Source organism: Protobothrops mucrosquamatus, unplaced genomic scaffold (genome assembly GCF_001527695.2).
Source record: "Protobothrops mucrosquamatus isolate PMUCROS unplaced genomic scaffold, P.Mucros_1.0 scaffold127, whole genome shotgun sequence".
NCBI classification, from domain to species: domain Eukaryota; kingdom Metazoa; phylum Chordata; class Lepidosauria; order Squamata; family Viperidae; genus Protobothrops; species Protobothrops mucrosquamatus.
Window position 1 is genome coordinate 360,755 of NW_015386494.1, and position 4,368 is coordinate 365,122.

General features: G+C 35.3%; 1 non-coding gene across 1 annotated transcript; it reads right to left on the minus strand.

Moving 5' to 3' along the window:
• Positions 1 to 945: 945 nt before the first annotated feature.
• On the minus strand, positions 946 to 1,057 carry LOC114922359. The gene has a single exon (XR_003810391.1). It is a non-coding gene; the product is annotated as a U5 spliceosomal RNA (small nuclear RNA).
• Between the last annotated feature and the right edge of the window lie 3,311 nt (positions 1,058 to 4,368).

The window sequence follows — 4,368 nt, forward strand, 5'->3', positions numbered from 1 at the left end:
ATAATAATATGCATAGTTATATTGATATGTACATCTCTGGATATGTTGTATGATTAATATAGAACACAATAGTTTCTCCATGTATTTGCTGCAGTACTTCGGAACAGTCAATACTTTGCTTAGAAATGCAGACTTTGCTGGCAATGCTACATGAGCACTAGTCAAGGACAGGAAATAACTTGTAGACTGAAATAATGTTACATATTAAGGTCTTAAAATCAATAACTGTAATATTTTATAATATATGTATATCTATCAAAAAGATTCTGGACTGAACCATAATTTTAAGGCTGTTTCTATGATAATATGGAAGTACTTGTATTTTCTCCTTCAAGTCATATTGAAACTGCCTCCATGTGTTAGGTGAAGGGACATTTAAGAATTGGTCAGAATATATTGCTGAACAAATTATATCTGCCTGCCTAATACATAATAATTTCCATTAAGTGAGCAATGTAAAAGTACAAACTCAGACTTGCTTTGATCAAGAGCACAATCATGTAGAGACTTATGATCATTTTAAAAGCTTCATATGTACAATAAGCTCAGTAACAGTATATTTTCAGTCATTACTTTCTCTTTCTTTGATTTCCATTTAGCTTTACGTTCAGCAGATGAAAATTTGTGGTCTGCTTGGAGGTCCTTAATATAGTTGGTTGATATATTGCTTTTGAATTAATATTTTGGCTTTGAGCACATAGAAGGATATATTTTTCAAAGACTGATAAATCCAATTTAGAGAGAATCCCAATAATTTCTTAATAATAAGCAAAAGTTAAACATTTATTTATTTGTCAACAAATTTATATGGTGTCCAACTCACACAGGTGCCTCTGGCTGGCTTGCAACATTAAAATCCATAATATAAAAATCCCACCCTACCTCAGGCCATCCCATGGCAGGAGCAACCTAATCAAATCAACCACTTGATCAGCTCCATTGCCATTTGGGGTCCCCAGGCCCACTGACAAAACCACATCATCATAAATGTTCCTCCCCATGGAACTCTTTAGTAAAAAGCGAACGATTTATACAATCTGAAGAGAAACCAGATGAAAGCAGAACGTGAAACCAGAAACCAGAGAGAAACCAAAATGAAGCTTTTGTTTTGGAGGAATAAATATCACTGAAATCTGCATGTGAAGTCAGGAAAAATATAACCCAGAAATGTTTTTAATTCATACAACTTTTATAAGCCAGTTATGTTTAAAAACAAGCACTAAAACATGTGTGTGTGTGTGTGTGCGCGCACACACATTTCTTTTCTAGAATTGTCAAGTTGCCAACATTTCAGAAAAGAAATAAGGCCATGACTATTTCAGTGTCCCTCTCAAGCACAATCCATACCATTATTTTGCCCTTCCTTCCTTCCTTCCTTCCTTCCTTCCTTCCTTCCTTCCTTCCTTCCTTCCTTCCTTCCTTCCTTCCTTCTTTTCCCCATATCCATTATGTTATTTCAAATCCTAAAGGTATATTTTTCATATTTACCTCATGCAGCTTCTAGATGTGGGACTTTTGGGAAACTCCACATGGTCCACAGAGGAGGTCATTTCAGCAGCAGATGCCAATGACCTTAAACAGGAGCAAACTATTATTTCTTGGTGTATTATTTCCCTGAAGCCAAGAGATATTGATGAGGAGTGCAGAAAGACAGGACAATGTTTTAGGAAGCCGATACAGTTTCAGAATGCTGTAAAATTTATTTAGTTGGCTCATATGTGGCCTAATTCTTTTGGAAGGGGTTGTCTGTTATATTGATTGGTACTGTACATCAGTTCAAATCCCAGCTAATACTGTTTGATGGCCTTGGATAAATAATAATAATAATAATAATAATAATAATAATAATAATAATAATAATAATAGTAGTAGTAGTAGTAGTAGTAGTAGTAATAATAATAATAATAATAATAATAATAATAATAATAATAATAATAATAATAATAATAATAAAGTTGGAAGGGACCTTGGAGGTCATCTAGTCCAACCCCCTGCTCATGCAGGAAACCCATTTCAGACAAATGGCTGTCCAGTCTCTTCTTAAAAACTTCCAGTGTTGGAGCATTCACCACTTCTGGTGGCAGGTTGTTCCACTGGTTAATTGTTCTAACTGTCAGGAAGTTTCTCCTTAGTTCTAGGTTGCTTCTCTCCTTGATTAGTTTCCATCCGTTGTTTCTTGTCCTGCCTTCAGGCGCCTTGGAAAATAGCTTGATTCCCTCTTCTTTGTGGCAGCCCCTGAGATATTGGAATACTGCTATCATGTCCCCCCTCGTCCTTCTCTTCATTAAACTAGACATACCCAATTCCAGCAGCCTTTCCTTATATGCTTTGGCCTCCAGTCCCTGATCATCTTTGTTGCTCTTCTCTGTACTCTTTCTAGAGTCTCAACATCTTTTTTACATCGTGGTGACCAAAACTGGATGCAGTATTCCAAGTGTGGCCTTACTAAGGCATTGTAGAGTGGTATTAATACTTCACGTGATCTTGATTCTATCCCTCTGTTAATGCAGCCCAGCACTGTGTTGGCCTTTTTGGCAGCTGCAGCACACTGCTGGCTCATATTTAAGTGATTGTCCACTAGGACTCCGAGGTTCCTCTCACAGTTACTACTGTAGCAGTGGCCTACTTAGAAAACCATTCCAAGGTTGAGTAAGATATGGACTTATTATGCTTCACCTTTTAATATTTAACATTAATTTAATAGTGTAATTATTACTGTTCAAAACCATCTTCTTCTATCACTCTGCTTCTTTTTATTATCTTGCCATTTTAAAATATATTAATGTGGTTTTAGGGGGTCTGGGTGAAGAATACCTGTGTTATTCTTTTAAAAAATATTCTCTTCACATGTCTCTATTCAATATACATAACTTCCACATGTACAAATTTCTGGGTTGTTTTTTTTAATGTTCCCCTGAACTTGTGTTTTAAATGTCTGTGGCATCTACTTCATTTCTCTTGTTATTCTTACCCTTAAAGAATCCAGAAGTTAGTGAAGCATGACTCTTCATTCCTGAGACCGCACTGGCTATCCTTAATCAAGCTGTGCTTTTCTAAATGTCTCCATTTAATCTCCTAAAATGCTTTTTAAGACCTCTCCCCCCTGCCACAAAGGAATCAAAACTAAATGGTCTGTAATTTCCTGAAGTGTTCCCAGATCCTATCTTAAATAATGACATTAGGTTGGCCATTTTCCAGCCGTCAGGTTGTTCCTCAATGCAGTGACTTTGTAAAACCTCTGCTGAATCTTGGATAAACTCTCCCCCACTGTCTCTTACAATCTGCATGAAGATTGATTGACAACATGTATTCCATGGAATGCCCCTCTTAGCTCTGCTATGTTGTTCAGTACAATGTTCTTATTTTTTTTAATTCCAATTTTATTGTTCTACCAATAACTTCAACAATTTAGCAGCATATGAATGAACTTTATGAAATTAAAAGTATTTATTTTTTAAAAAAGAAAATAAGCACTTTTATAGTCACTCTAGCAATTCCTTTCTGTGTTCATCCAAAGGTTTCAAAATTCCATTTGGAGATTGTTTTATAGAATCAAAGCATGATTTTAAAGCATTTTTCCTATTATAATTTGTAGATAAATATAAAATTGCTATTATGTTACCTTTCATATAATATATCTAGAAATCTATTTTTGATTTATGGACTTAGCTATGTGTGAAGCATTGGAATAAGAATTCAGTTGAATTAATTTTGTGAAGTAATAAATTAATCATATTCCTGCTTATACTAACATAAAATGTTGGGTGAAAAGTAATACTACCAATGTTATAGGTACCAACAAATGGCAGTACCAATGTGCTTGAAACTCTGACATGTTCTTTGGTATTTGTTCTTTCATTTCAGTTGATGTGAGAAAAGATTATATTAATATTGTTTGTGAAATGCAAGGCTTTACAGGCAGTCCTCGACTTAACAACCACAATTGAGCCCACAATTTGTGTTGTGAAGTGAGACATTTGTTAAGTGAGGTTGACCCCATTTTACAACCTTTCTTGCCATGGTTGTTAAGTGAATCACAACAGTTGGTAAGTTAGTAAAACGGTTGTTAAGTGAATCTGGCTTTCCCATTGACTTTGCTTCTAAAAAGGTCACATGATCACGTGACTTTGGGACACAGCAACAGTCATAAGTATGAGTCACTTGCAAAGCATCCGGATTTTGATCATATGATCGTGGGGATGCTACAAAAGTCATAAGTGTGAAAAATGGTCGTCACTTTTTTCAGTGCCGTTGTAACTTTGAACAGTCACTAAATGAACTGTTGTAAGTCGAGGACTACCTGTAGTGAATACTTATTAGTGTGCTCTAACCAACAATTTATGACTGAAGTTTTGACTTTCCAAAGGA